This window comes from Caretta caretta, chromosome 7 (genome assembly GCF_965140235.1).
Source record: "Caretta caretta isolate rCarCar2 chromosome 7, rCarCar1.hap1, whole genome shotgun sequence".
In the NCBI taxonomy this organism is placed as follows: domain Eukaryota; kingdom Metazoa; phylum Chordata; order Testudines; family Cheloniidae; genus Caretta; species Caretta caretta.
Window position 1 is genome coordinate 57,805,038 of NC_134212.1, and position 15,676 is coordinate 57,820,713.

The window sequence follows — 15,676 nt, forward strand, 5'->3', positions numbered from 1 at the left end:
AACTAGTTATATATCCTGGAAGGTTAGGCTTCCAAACAAAGTCATACAACAAGTCAAACAGCTGGTGGATTTCCAAGAGGCATTGGCACCCCAAGGAAAAAGACTGGCTACTTAACACATCCATTTTTCATAGTCAGTTTGCACCCCAAGTAAATTATTACCTGATGCCACTTTTGCTGTACTGATTTTATTAAAGACTTTTGCTTTCCTTTACTGAAAAAGCACTGCCAACTCTCTTTCTACCTAGCCCAGCACTTACCCTCCAAATAGCCAAAAGTATGTTTCAAAGACTGATAGTTCACAGGAGACAGATGGAGCGCTGCTGGTGAACAAGGCCAACAAGGCAGTTATGGCATTGTAAATGGGAGGAGAGGAGCCATCAAAGGAATCTCCTACTACAGAGAGGCCCAAGCTATGAAAATATTTCAGAACCCCTGTACTGAAAAGCACCTGCTTATTTCCATCCATCTCTCTTCAGATAAGAGTATTAGAATACAGTAATACATTTAGATCTTTCCATTCACCTTACCCTTGTGACTGATGATTTTGTAGTTACAAGGGATTATAACAGGGGACAGACTAGCCTCACACTGATTCACCCTCCATAACACACTGCGCTTTTACAACTAGAAATAGAGAGATCAAAGAGATTATTCCTCTGTCCTGGGTGACCCAAGGAGCCAGTGACAGTGAAAGCAGATATAAATAGTCCTCCTAGCAACTCCCTCAGCTTGCTACAGGACCGGTTTCTGTTTCAAGGAGGCTTTTTCACTGACTGTCTTGTCTCCTTAAGTGGTGATGACAAATTTAAGTAAAATAAAGATTCCCTGTTGTAAATATAACATGTATGAGGAAGAGGATCTCCATCATCACTGTCAGTATTGCCAATATACTGAATTAAATCCCCCCCCCCCGCCGCCGCCCATCTCCCATTAAACAGCAAACAGGAAGTAAAAGTTAACACACTTGGAGTCTAATCTGCTCTTGGGTTTTGCTTACTCCTGCCTATATGACTCAAACTCACTCAACAGCTGAAATTCTACCCTGAAAAAATTAACCAGACATGCATTGCTTAAAGCCTCCCGGTGCACTGCGAAGCAAATTCTGGTCTCAGTGACATCGGGGCAACTCTCATTGTCTGCCAGGGCTGCACCTTAGGGGACGTCTACATTACTACAGTTGCTACAGCAGCACAGCTACAGTAGTGCAGCTGTGCCACTACAGCCTGGACACTTCTGATAGCAAGGAAAGGGGATTTTCCACCAACGTCGTTTGAGAGGCAGTAACTACGTCAACAAGTCATTTTTCCCATTGTTGCCGGCACCCAGTGCCGAGAGGCAAAACAACAGCAGGGGTTGGTTCACTACCCGGTATGCTTTACCCAATAATTATAACGGGGTGGAGAAGCAGAAAAGTTTATTTGAAGCTTTAAAAAGGTACAGGGAGAATAGAATCTCAAACCCTGTACACAGAGCAGGAAGTTACACAGGCTTTTATATATGCTTTTTTTAGCATACTTATTTAATAGCAAGCTGCCCAAAGTATCCATATAGTCAGTCAATTTAGTTACCAGCTAGTTTTTTTTGTTTTTTGTATTATTTGTTAAACTATACATAAAGCTGCTTTATTTAGCTTTTTTTTTTTTTTTTTTTTAATATTTGCCCTGTTTGGCCTTGTTTAGTTTTAGGCAGTCTGACTCTGCAACATATTGTTGCAGATCCTTAGCATAACTGCTGTGAGTGCCTCCAGGCGGGGGGGCCAAGGTCACTTGGGCCTAGTACACAGAGCTGCTGCGAGTGCCTCCAGGTGGGGGGGGGGCAAGGACACCTGGGCCTAGTGCGAGGGGGGTTTATCGACACTCGTGGTCTTCCATCCCCTCGAGTTACCTAGTGGCCATGCCCCAGTGTTTCCAACAACTTCCTTTTTTGAGAACACTTAGCAGCCTTGGCTTTGAGTTTTTTTATTTGGGCTATTTATTTTTTTACAATAGGATTTTGCATAAGCACTTTGTGATAGCCCTGAAGAGAATGACTTATTAACTTTTGCAAAAGGGCCTTGACACATGATACTGCACAGCATAATATCATTAATACAACCAATACAGGAAAGAGAAATTTTAGTAACAGGCTAAATAAACCACTAAGCCAAGACGACAAACCCCAGCCTGAAAACAAGGTTTGCAACCAATTGCTCTTTGGGGCAGTATAGGCAATCTGTCCGGCATGGGCCTTAGCCTGTACCACCTCTTTATAGATTTTATAACTGCTATCATTTACAGATACACAACATCGGGGCCCGACGAGGGCACAAACCCCTCCTTGGGATGCCAAGAGATAGTTCAAAGCCAGCCTGTTTTGGAGGGAAAACATTCTGAGCTGCTGTACCTTTTTATTTAAAGTTTTTATTGCTGACCCTAAATTATTAACTGAGTCCTCTAATAACTCTAGGGCAACTTTTTCAAGTACCATTTGCAGCCTTACAGTATAGTGGCCTATCATGCCATGGCTGGCCTGGAAAACAGTGGCGCTATTTTCAGAACGGAGCACCCTACAAGCTTCTCGGTTGTGAGGGAATTTTTCATATTGCCCTCCAATGCCATAGTCAGTCACCGCAGGGTCTTTTTTTGTGACTTAACAGAGGTGTTTCGGGCATTTTTAATATTTTTTTTGGGCAGTGTGGCAGTTATTGACAGATGAGGAACTCCATGAGCTATATAATAGCTACCTGTCCAGTTGGCTGGCAGCACCTTGTAAGCCTTTTGGCCACATACAAAATAGTGACCCTGTAGGGCACAATAAGGATTGTTTTTTTAAAAAAACAGCCTTAAATATCCCAGAAATTCCCTTAAACAGTTTATATGCTTTTAAGGGGGCATCCCATTCTCCTAATTGGGTACAAGTGGGGGCGTTTTTAATTGTGCTGTTTAAATTACACTTGCCATAGGGACCATTACAAACCCACCATTGGCTTGCTACATTGGAGATATTAACTGGACAGCAAGTTATATTTCCAAACCCTTACAAACATTAAATTTAACTTTGCAACTTCCTGTCCCTATCTCTATTACACAGATGAGGAAATTGAGGCATAAAATGCTTAAGTGATTTGCCTAGGGTCTGTGTCAGAGCCAGGAACAGAACAGATGTCTCCTGATTCCAGTCACATACCTTGACCCTAAGTTCATCTTTCATCCCATTATCAAAGCAAGGTCCCAATCTTACGATGTGCTGAGTAATCTCAGCTCTAGGTCAACAGAGCATGTGTCACAATAAATCTGCAAGTGAGTTTTGTACATATTTTTATAAGTAATATTAGAATTGTTCTATAGTAGTGGGCTGAGGGACATACTGGCTGCCACTTCCAGCAGCTCCTTTCGGCCTGGAGCAGCGAACCATGGCCACTGGGAGCTGCGATCGGCCGAACCTGCGGACGCGACAGGTAAACAAACTGGCCGGGCCCACCAGAGGCTTTCCCTGCACAAGTGGCAGAAGAAGTTTGGGAACCACTGTTCTATAGGAATATTTACCATACTGGATCAGACCAGAGGTTCATCTCCAGTATCCCGTCTCTGGCAGCGGCTAGCTCAAGCTGCTTCAGAGGAAGAAGTCCTGCAGTACTAGACGGTTATGGGATAACCTACTCTCAGGGAAAGTTCTCTCCCCACTAGTTGCAAGTTGGCTCATACCCCAACATGAGGGTCTATATTACTTCCAAAACGTTTTTTTTAAATTTACCATTGTTAATCTGAATGGCTTAGAGCAGAGGACTCATTTACTTGGCTCATGCCTGAATTTGAGAAAAATCCCATCCCACACAGAAGTGGGATAGTCACAGACCTATATCTGAATGCAAATTACTTATTACAATCCAATCTGACCCATTTTATCTTGTAGCTAGGTGTCACCAAGAAAGAATAATAGACCTTATGTGGCTCAGACCTTAGTATAAACAGAGCCATTAAGGAAACTAGGAGAACCATTAAAGAGGTGGGAGGAAATAGCAGCTGTGAAACCAAGACATGGGTAATTACTTTGGGTTAGAACAGAAGGGCTTTGTTATGAAACTTTCTTCAATACACAAACCCACAAGGCAAGGGGCAGGTTTGGAGGGAGATGGTTCTCATAAACACCTTACATGGAATTATCTACAAATTCTGGGGAACTAACCAAAGGAAGTATGAGAAAGGAGCAGAGCTATTTTTCTTGGCACTGAAGGCTTGTCTACACTACCAGCCGGATCAACAGGCAGCAATCGATCCAGCAGGGGTTGATTTATCGTGTCTACTATAGACGCGATAAATCGACCGCCAATCGCTCTAGCGTCGACTCCGGTACTCCAGCTCAATGAGAAGCGCAAGGGGAATCAACGGAAAAGCACCTCTGTCGACACACCGCAGTGAAGACACTACGGTAAGTACATTTAAGTATGTCAACTTCAGCTGTGTTCACGTAACTTAGATCGATCCCCCCCCCCCCCCCCGATAGCGTAGGCCAGCCATGAGTTTCAGAAGAGGATGAGCAGTTAAAATGTCTCTGAGGCCAGAGACATCACATTTAAGAAGACAGGGCAGGTTTCTATGACGCTGTTTCATAGGATTTGGTATGCCTTATCCCATATTTCCTTTTTTGTTAGTTAAGAGTGCTCTAGGCAAGTGGGTCTCAAAGCCGGTCTGCCGCATGTTCAGGGAAAGCCCCTGGCAGGCCAGACCGGTTTGTTTACCTGCCGTGTCCGCAGGTTCGGCCCATCGCGGCTCCCAGTGGCCGCGGTTTGCCGCTCCAGGCCAATGGGGGCTGCGGGAAGCGGCACGGGCCAAGGGACGTTCTGGCCGCCCTTCCCGAAGCCCCTATTGGCCTGGAGCGGCGAACCGCGGCCAATAGGAGCCGCGATGGGCCGAACCTGCGGATGTGGCAGGTAAACAAACCGGTCCGGTCTGGCCCGCCAAGGGCTTTCCCTGAACAAGCGGTGGACCGGCTTTGAGAACCACTGCTTTAGGCTATAAAACCTTTGTGCGGGAACAGAGGTGAAGACTGTTAAGACACCTAACTCCCAACAAAAGTCTATGGAAGTTAAGTGCCTAAACCTTTGAAAAGAAAAAAAACCTACTTCCAACCTCCTTTTATTGTTTCCTCTGTTTTCGCCATTGTCCTGTTATGTATATTAGCCAGATAAAGACTAAAATAGGGTAAGCAAGCAGGAACAGTGGATAGTACAAGAGCGGTTACCCCTTTATAATGTGTAAAGAGGAGCATTTGCTGTGTTCCAGCATGGCCCCACAGGCTTACAGATTCATGGGATGAATATAGCCTTTTGAAACATAGCACTGTCCAAAGTGTTATTCAATAAAACTCTTATTTAATTACTCTAGCTGGGGTCAAAAGCAGCTTGCTCCAGCCTCCCTATGTAGTCCCATATCAGCAACTATCTCCTATTGCATGGAATCTTCTCCCTTCCTGTGAAGGCTAACTATTGTCTTTTCCAGACCAGCAGTGCTCTGGAGGGAACATATCCACACCAGGAAATCTCTGGCTGTGATATGCAGAATGAGACAGCAGTATGCCTTGCTGCATGAGCCACCTGCCCAACCAGCAGAAAGGAAAATATCCTCCCATGTGCACCCCAAAAGCAGTAAGACCTTCAGCTCCATTTTCAGCCACAATAACTACCAGCTCCCAGAAGCTCTGAACCAGAAGGCACCTTTATCAACATGGAGGTGCAAGCTTTCACCTACACATCCCTTCCACTCTGCAGGGCAGGCTAACAGCAGTGTTTTACAGAACAAGGGGTCCTGGTGCATGTCTACGGCTCTTAGACACTATGATAATACAAATAATAAGTAACAACATCAAAAGATCTTTACATCTGAACAGTTTACTTCAGTTTCCTGTTCTTCCCTATGTGCCCGTCATCACTGGTCACAGTACCAATGATTAAAGGGCACAGTTCATATCCTGTTAATTCTCCATTAACATTTGTGAATGGTGGAGGAGTTATTCATTCAAAGAGTTACATCCATAATGGCAAAGCCCTTGGTATTTCCTGGCAAATCTGTGAAGAGCACAGCTACAAATTTAGGATGTAGTAATCTGTTAGAGCCACTGAATTTAACCCCCATAGAGACACTTCACTCTCTCTACACCTGGCAGAAGTAGTCTTGGAACATGAAGATTTTCTAGCCTTTGAAAACTAGTTGTCCTTTTTGACACAGTTTCAACAATTTTGACTTTGTATAGCTGTGCAATGAGTTCTCAGAGCTTATTTTCTATTTTCAGGCACTGATATCCTGCACAGGAAAATCTTTTCTTGTCAATATTCTTACTGTAGACAAGGCCACAAACATTGTCAGCCTTGCACTCCTCCAGACCTCTTTCTAGTTGCACCAGACCCTTCCAGACTAACTACTTGCATAGTGTTGATGCTTGGCTCCAGGACGCAGTGTTGCTGTCATATCCTAGACTGAATTCAAGTTCTCTCCTCTCTCCTTTAAGCCCTTCCTTCCAACATCTCACTCTCCACCTCCTCTCTCAAGCTCCCTGTGGCTTATCTCCTATGTGATTATACAGTTGTCTTGTTATATAAACTTACTATCCTTGGTAGTTTAGAATTAAGACACCTGTTATACAATGTCTAAACTGCAAACGATCCTACATTTCACTCTTAAAGGAATCAGTTTTAAATCAGTAAATGTCAATAATCCTTTGACTTTTCCCCTGCACTTGAAACCCACTGCAAAGAGGAAAGATGAAATGCTGCACTTGAGGACAACCAATGAAATGTTCTTGTTGTCCTTTCTATCTGGCAACTAGTTCCTAAAGTTATGAAAAATGATCATGTTATAACTGTTATAAATTTCAGTTTACTCTGAATAAATATTATCCAAGATTTATGTTCTTTATTTCCTGCTAATGCAAATATTCAACATGTGGTTCTCCTCTGAAAAGCAACTGTGTAAAAAATGACACCTTCCTACCCAACTGATTGCTCCTGGTTTGTATTCAGTCATATTTATACCTTCAATTATAACACTGAACTTGAGATAGCAAGGATGATTTTGCAGGGAAGGCAGTTACAGGTGGGGGAGAAATCCTTGTACTTGTAAACTTAGCACAGCTGATATATATAGAGAGAATAAACATGAAACCAACATTTTTCCAAGCAGAACCTGTGTATCGATGGAAACAAAATACTAGGAATTATAAACCTCTATATTAACCACTGAAACTCAGAAAAATAAAAATCAAGTCCTTATGTCCTGGCCTTGATTCTGCACTGACTTAGGCCCTATGTGACTGTCATACAGGGGATAAGTCAGCACAAAATTTGACCCCATAATTGCCAATTATACTTACACATGAATAATTTCACTATTTCCTTAGCAAAACGAGAGCTGACGTGCCAAGATGTGAAAGTTAATAGCAAGCAAGCTGTCCCATAGACTCAGGCTGTAAATAAAGCACAAGCTACAACTAGTGTCATATTCAGCTCAACAGCAGAAACAATGAGCATCTTATATGAGCCCATGTTGGATCATAATCAAAGTGTTAATAACTTTGCAGCCAAAACAATCAAGAGTCAAATGGGCTTCATTTGGTAAATAGTGTATTTCCCTGGCTCCGTCTGAGTTAGGGGACGGAAATGCATTCTTGCATAGGCTGCTGACAGCGGGGATAGGGCTGTCTCCCTCCCCCCGGAGCTGCCTGTTGCTTGCAACAATAAACTTCCCCACCCCCACGATTCAGCTGATATGCACATTACCTGTGGAAGGATACTCCCTCCCTCCCATCACACCACCGAGACTGGGAGGGATAGATACCCCTTTAAACTGACTGTTACTATGAGTGGGAAGCACCCCCAAGCAGTCAGACTTTTATGGGAAAGAGATGTGAATCATCTGATTCTAAATAAAGGAAGGGCCAATGCCACTTGAAAATTTGTAGCTGTTTGGGGAGAGCTCCCAAGTCCCTTCCCCTCCCCAACCCTGTGGGGTGGAGAGAGATACCCAGGCTTTTCAGGGGAATTGGGGCTGGGATCCCTTGGCCCTTTTAATGAATTGGGGGGTGGGATCCCGTGAACCTTTCCTGACCCTTTAGGGAATGAGTGGATCCACCAACACCTTAGAGGAATTGGGGGTGGGGCGCCCTGGCCCTTTAAGGGAATTGGGGCTGGGAGCCATGCCGCCTCTGAGGGTGCCTATGTGCTGTACTACCCCTGCCTGTCCCCCCTCGGGTGGGATCCAGTCACTTGCTCCCCGGAACCACTGGGGACACCCCTCCTCGGCCGGTGCGGGTCCCAGCCGCTCCCCATGGAGGTGATGACCCCCAAACCTCTTGCCCTTTGACGGGGGGATACCAGCCTCTTCCCCTGTCCAGCGGGGTGGAGCTGTGGGGGGATCCCCAGCAGCCCCTCGGCTCCAAGGGGCCCCCATGGCTGGGGCAGGGCGGGGGCCGAGCCCGCAATTACCTCGCTGCTCCGCACTGGGCCCAGGCCGGCTGCTACCCATGGCCGAGGCGGGCGGCGGGCTGCTCCTGCGGGGGGCTGCGCGGCTCCTGCCGGCCGGAACGGACCCGGACTCTCAGCTCCTGCCCGGCTCCTGTTTACACAGGAAAGCCCAGCTGTCTGTCAGCGCGCCGCCCTGCCCCCGCCGCCATGGCCGGGGGCGGGGCGGGGCGGGGCCGGCTGGGCCTGCAGGGGCCGCGGCGCCGGGAGCTTGGAGCGCGGCAGGCCGAGCCTCGGGGCGGGGACGCGGCGCCCTCAGGCCCCTGGCACTTTGGTTGGTGATAGGAGCCCGGTGCTTGGGTGCCCGTGAACCCCTGCAATCTGTCTTGCCCCCTGTGAAAGTCGCGGTGCCCCTAGGCTGCTGCACGCCAGTGGGAGGGTCCACGCCTCCCCCCAAGGCCCCCTCATAACCCTGGCAGGGGATGTGGAGCCCCAAGGCTGCTCGCCTCTGTGAGGAGGCTGGTGTGCTGGGCTGAAGTATGCCCACTGTGCCCCGAGCACCCCCACCCCTGCATGCCACTCGAGGGCTGTGGGTGGAGGCTGCAGCATGCACCTGCGGTGGAAGACCTGGTACCTTGAGGCCACCGTGCACCCCATGGGCAGAGATCTTGCACACTGATGCCAGCGTGCGAGTATCATATTCCCAGGCCACCATGGCCAATCGAGGGGGAAGATATTGCAACCTGAGGCCACCATGCCCTTGGCGAGTGGGGACATTTGTGCACTTGGACCACCCCGGGGGCATGTCACACCCTTGAGCAGCAAGTGACTGGCAGAGAACAGCTCTGCAGTCGTCATCACCACATAAAGTTGCATCACCATCTAATCTCAGACATTCAGTTTACCTGGGAAGAAGGTTTTCTCACCATTTTACAGGTAAGGAAGCTGATGCACAGCGAGAGAAAGAAAGACTTATCTATGATGGCACAGTGAGTCAGGTGCAAAGCCAATAAGAGAACCCAGGTATACTGACCCTGGTCTCACGCCTGCTTCTGTATTCATGTAGCCTCACCATCTTCCCTGAACCATTCTCCCTAGGGTGACCAGATGTCCTGATTTTATAGGGACAGTCCCAATATTCAGGGCTTTGTATTATATAGGCTCCTATTATCCCCCCAACCCCCATCCCGATTTTTCACACTGGCTATCTGGTCACCATATCCCCCCCTTCCCCGCCCGCCCGCCTCAAAAAAAGGCTCTTAATTCAAGATATGGGTCAGGCCTATATAAATCACATCACCCACTCCCGTAGCTCTCGCTGTTCTAATGCAAGCATAAAAACAATTACACATAACCTTTTTGCAACACCTGAAAGATGTATAACTATATTGAATAGGGTTGTGACTTTTTTACTGGTATAACCCCTAGCGTGGATGTAGTTATGCTAGTATAAAAGTGCTTTATACTGTAAGGTGTGTCTACACTACCCACTTGAAAGCACAGCCACGGCCGTGCTGTGACATGGGCAGTGTAAACATGCTTTATCGCCAGGGGAGAGCTCTCCCGGTGATAAAAAAAAAAAACCCTCTGAATGAGAATTCCTGGCGATAAAGCGCTGTCTATACTGGCACTTTTCAGCGCTAAAACTTTTGTCGCTCAGGAGGGTATTTTTTCACACCCTGAACAACAGAAGTTTTAGCGCTGAAAGTGGCAGTGTAGACACAGTTATTCCCTTCTTATACAGGAATAGTTATACTGATATAAAGCATGTTTAGACTGATAAAACTGCATCCACACTAGAAGCTGGAGTTTAGCAGTTTAACTATACTAGTATAGTTACAGTGATACAATTTTCTAGTGTAGACAAGGTGTAAAAGAGTTAGGCATCCAACTCCCCAGATGGAAACGTAGTAAAGAATATAGCCAATATTCTTGTGTCATCATTTGCTCTTTTGTGATAGGTTAACTATTTATATCATATAACTGTAGGCTTGAATTTTGTAAATGCATAAAAGTAATCAAAGAGGTTGCAGGATGAAAGGCTATGGAGATAATGGGCAATAAATAAAGCCAAAGGAAGAAAGAGATAGAGAGGGGTCATGTAAGAGGAAGAAAAGGTGGAAATATGTATTCAAGAAAATAATCTTATGAAAGATCCTTGGTGCAATAAAATTGCACCATAATGTTATTTGTGGCTGCTGCTAGACCTGTCGTAATTTCTAGTTTTCATTCCATAAATGGTAAAATACTTGTTCCAGAGGGCCAGAGCTGTTCACACAGGTTTTCTGAGATATGTTTGGAATACGTGAGTCTTTGTTCACCTGCACATCCACCAATGTGATATATGCCATCATGTGCCAGCAATGCCCCTCTGCCATGTACATTGGTCAAACTGGACAGTCTCTACGTAAAAGAATAAATGGACACAAATCAGATGTCAAGAATTATAACATTCATAAACCAGTCGGAGAACACTTCAATCTCTCTGGTCACGCAATCACAGACATGAAGGTCGCTATCTTAAAACAAAAAAACTTCAAATCCAGACTCCAGCGAGAAACTGCTGAATTGGAATTCATTTGCAAATTGGATACTATTAATTTAGGCTTAAATAGAGACTGGGAGTGGCTAAGTCATTATGCAAGGTAGCCTGTTTCCTCTTGTTTTTTCCTACCCCCCCCCCCCAGATGTTCTGGTTTAACTTGGATTTAAACTTGGAGAGTGGTCAGTTTAGATGAGCTATTACCAGCAGGAGAGTGAGTTTGTGTGTGTATGGGGGTGGGGGGGATGTGAGAAAACCTGGATCTATGCAGGAAATAGCCCGACTTGATTATGTAAAGAGTTGTCACTTTGGATGGGCTAGCACCAGCAGGAGAGTGAATTTGTGTGGGGGGGTGGAGGGTGAGAAAACCTGGCTTTGTGCTGGAAATGGCCCACCTGTTGATCACTTTAGATAAGCTATTACCAGCAGGACAGTGGGGTGGGAGGAGGTATTGTTTCATATTCTCTGTGTGTATATAAAGTCTGCTGCAGTTTCCACGGTATACATCTGATGAAGTGAGCTGTAGCTCACGAAAGCTCATGCTCAAATAAATTGGTTAGTCTCTAAGGTGCCACAAGTACTCCTTTTCTTTTTGCGAATACAGACTAACACGGCTGTTCCTCTGAAACCTGTCATTTGTAAAATAAGGCTGAAGTGAGAATAACGGGAAATTAAAATGATGTAAGGAGGGAGGGAGAGAGAGTTCATTCCTCTGCCCAGCAATGAGAAATTTTATCGCAAGACTTGAGAATAAGTGAAAAAGAACCTGAAGAAAGATGACAACCTTTAAAGCAGACTTAGCAAAACAAAAAGAGGGGGGACCTCTGATACAATGTGAGAGTTCTCTGAGCGTGGTCCAAGTTTTCTGTAATCTGTATCGTGAGTCTGCATTTTTGATGTCAGTAATCTACAGGAATACAAAGCAATTACACGCGCCCAATGCAGGATGGAGGGAAATGATGCTAAAATGAATGACAACGTTAGTGAGGCACACCTCCCAGAGGTATGCCTGCCAAAAGGTATCTGTTTCCTAGTGTGGAGTGTGATAACCCCTTTATGCTAGCAACACTTCACAATAGATTTTTAGAAAAGAAACCGAAGAATAACTTCTCCAGCTGAACTTCAGGCGGAGGGCAAGTTGGAATTCCAGTTAGAATGTGGCCAGGATAACAGAATTAACAATGTTCCTAACTTTTGTGAAAAGCACTGGGTATCTTTAATGACCACAAGGGGTCAAGAGCTTGGTTTTGAAAAATGACACTGCTAGCATCACAGGGCTGCTTATCTCCAGGGTGGGGCACTGCTTCCGTACTGATACAGAAGGGAAGGTGCCACCTGCTGGATTCAGCAGCACTATTTCCTGCAGCTCCCTATGTTTCTATGGAGATGTGTTGGACTCCTCATTCAGTTATTAACTAGGCTCAGCCCTGCTTGGGTTGTAGTCAAAGTATTTTCCACGACTGGATATAGTATATAGATTATAATAATCATGTGTTATTTGGAGGCAGTGTGATATCATTGGGCTTCTGCTTTTCAAGTTTCATTTATTTCGTTTATTTCATATTTTTAGCAACTTTTGAGTTTATACAGATGTCAAATCTCTATATTATACATTACTCGCTACAGCAGGGAAAATTACAATGAGATTACTCATTATGGCAGTATATAATATATGCAACACTGCATAGTAGTATATAATGTAATGAAAAGCAGTACTAGTGGCACCTTAGAGACTAACCAATTTATTTGAGCATAAGCTTTCGTGAGCTACAGCTCACTGCATCGGCTGCATCCACTGTAGCTCACAAAAGCTTATGCTCAAATAAATTGGTTAGTCTCTAAGGTGCCACTAGTACTCCTTTTTTTTTTTTTTTTTTGCGAATACAGACTAACACGGCTGCTACTCTGAAACCTGTCATAATGCAATGAGTAATCCCTTTGTAATTTTCCCAAGTGTGCTTTAATATAGTACTGTTTCAAACAGCACTATGTTAAAGAGCATTAGGGAACTTTTAGTGCAAGCCAGCAGGGTCTGTGTGGACCAATTCACGTGCAACACATCAGTGCACTTTAGAAATCACACCCCTGTAGTAAATCACACCCCTGCTCCATGTAGATAAATCAAGCCCTTAGATATAAGCAACATTTATGTAAATATACATTTCTTTCTTTCTCTCTCTCTCTTTTTTTTAATTGGGGGTGTTTCATCAGTTAAAACTGAAAATCAGAAGCCCTAAAGGTATAATGGATAGGTACTAGATTTAGAGGAGACCTAGGTTCTATTCCCAGCATGACCACTGACTTGCTGTGTGACTTTGGGAAGTTTCTGTACCTCTGTTTCCCCTCCTATTCTTTGGTTTCTAGATTGTAAGCAATCTGCAACAGGGGCAATTTCTCACTACAGCTATGTACTGTGCTTAGCACAATAGGCCCTGTAAGTGGTTGTCACATCACCCCATATTGTCAGAGCTTTGCATTGCAGGGGTTTGCACGTCTGTCTTTGTGCATGATTCAACCCTCCCAGTGAGAAGCATCTATTTCAGAACCCTTTCATCATAACAATAGTTCATTGTTATGTCCAAAGCATCTCAACAAATCAGCCCTTCCTCTGGACTTGTGTTCATTTCCCCCCTTTCTCAGCTACCCTGGAGTCTTCTGCCCATCTCTGCTATTGAGAGGGAGTTTTCCTGAGGGGTGTCTTTTCCTGCAGACTCTGGTTCTGCCCCCTCATAGAAATCTCACTGTGGTTCATCCCCAGATTGAGCTCTCTCTTTTTTATGAGGCCCAAGTGTCCATTAAGTTATGAACTGACCCCTCTTCCTCCTGCCCCCTCTGGCTGTGAAGCCACTAATTAATTATGGCACAGGTGCAATAGATGTGGCTAACTGGCTTTAAACCCTTTCTAGCCCATGATGGAGTTTTGCCCCAATCTCAGCAGGGGCCTCTAGGTGCTGTTGGAATATAAACAATAATAGTTATGCAGAAATAAAGTTTCACACACTAATAACTTTCCGAAACAAAATTAAATGCACATCAGAAACCAGACTACAATGTACAACTGACCAACATTTAAGCCTAAAATGAAGGAAGCTGCAATAAGCTATTGATATGCCTGACCATGCTGATGGAAAGGGTCCATTATCCCACTCACTTTCCCCTTGTCTCATATGTTTTGTGAAGGTTTAAATGAATGAAAAGTAAAAGAGATCTAAACTGCACCAATGAAGACCAGGTTGGAAATGCCTCAAAACTGTTTCCAAAACAAGAACAGGTTTATTATCAAAGAACAGAGATCCGAGTGATAGTAAAAATGATGGAAACAAGTGGTTACATAAAAAACAAACTTATAATATGCTTTCTAGAGACTAAACTAACAAGTTAATCAGTCTAAAGACATTTCTTACCTAAGGTTCTCCACAACATTTCCAATCAAGCTTGGTTGAGACTCCTTTTTTGTAAAAAGAAAGGGAGTACTTGTGGCACGAAAGCTTATGCTCTAATAAATTTGTTAGTCTCTACGGTGCCACAAGTATCCGTAAAAAGAAAAGGAGTACAGACTAACATGGCTGCTACTCTGAAACCTTTATTGTAAAGCAAACTTGCTATCTATTTACATCCCAAGTGAAAGGTCCCAGAGATGACTTCTTTGCCCCCCAATAGAGCAAAGAAGAGTATCTTTGAAGAGTATCTCAAGATAAGGGGCTTTCCCTAGTCCCCCTCCCGCTGTTCTCATCTTGTTAGTTTCTGAAATTCTTACAATCCTTCATTTGCATTTGGTTCAGACTGGTTCACCCATTGTGAATGAGACAATACTCAATTTACATGTAAAGGAGGCGTGGGCAAACTGCCACATCTGGGTGGGGAAATTGCATGCAGGGCAATGAATGTAGGTCTGGTGCAGGAGATTGGGGTGCGGGAGGGAGTGCGGGGTACAGGAGGGGGTGTGGTGTGCAGGAAGGAGCTCAGGCAAGGGTTGGGGTGCAGGAGGGGTGTGAGGTGCAGGAGGGGCTCAGGGCAGGGGGTTGCAGTGCAGGAGGGGTGCGGCAGGGGGATCAGGGCAGGAGGTTGGGATGCAGGGAGGGGTTCGGAGTGCAGGCTCCGGCCTGGTACCGCTTACGTGGAGTGGCTCCGGGGTGGCAGCGGCGCGCAACAGGGCTAAGGTGGGCTTCTTGCCTGCCCTTCCCCTGCACCGCTCCCAGAAGCGGCTGGCACCACATCCCTGCATCCCTTGGGGGTGGGGTGGGGGGGCAGAGGGCTCCACATGCTGCCCTCACCTGTGGGTACCTCCCCCGCAGCTCCCATTGGTCGCAGTTCCCGGCCAAGGGGCGCTTCAGGGGAGGTACCTGCAGGCGAGAGCAGCATGCAGAGCCCTCTGTCCACCCCACACCCCCTCCGGGGTTGCAGGGATGTGGTGCCAGCAGCTTCTGGGAGCGGCGCGGGGTCAGGGCAGGCAGGGAGCCTGCCTTAGCCCCACGGCGCCATGGGCTAGTAATCCCGCAGGCCGGATCCAAAGCCCTGATGGGCGGGATCTGGCCTGCAGGCTGTAGTTTGCCTACCCCTGATGTAAAGAGATAGATGATAAACATCTCTTGGCTGACAGAAAACCTGTTTGTCACCTGTGCTGGTGACCAACCCCCAGATACAGAAATTAAGAGTATATTTTCAATCTCTATGCATAACTCCTTGTATAATATCTGTATG

The 15,676-nt window shown here is 45.7% G+C and overlaps 1 protein-coding gene across 7 annotated transcripts in view; it reads right to left on the reverse strand.

The window, feature by feature from the left end:
- Positions 1-8,641, reverse strand: part of LOC125640324 (E3 ubiquitin-protein ligase MARCHF8) — a 197,988-nt gene extending 189,347 nt beyond the window's left edge. For 2 of the 7 annotated variants that reach the window (XR_012669326.1, XR_012669327.1), the window contains exon 1: positions 8,458-8,640. The gene's annotated coding sequence lies outside the window, so the exon portion shown is untranslated. Of the gene's footprint in view, positions 1-8,457 lie in introns of all 7 variants that reach the window. The other 5 variants (XM_075130723.1, XM_048858788.2, XM_075130725.1 and 2 more) reach the window with 4 other exon arrangements.
- Positions 8,642-15,676: the final 7,035 nt, after the last annotated feature.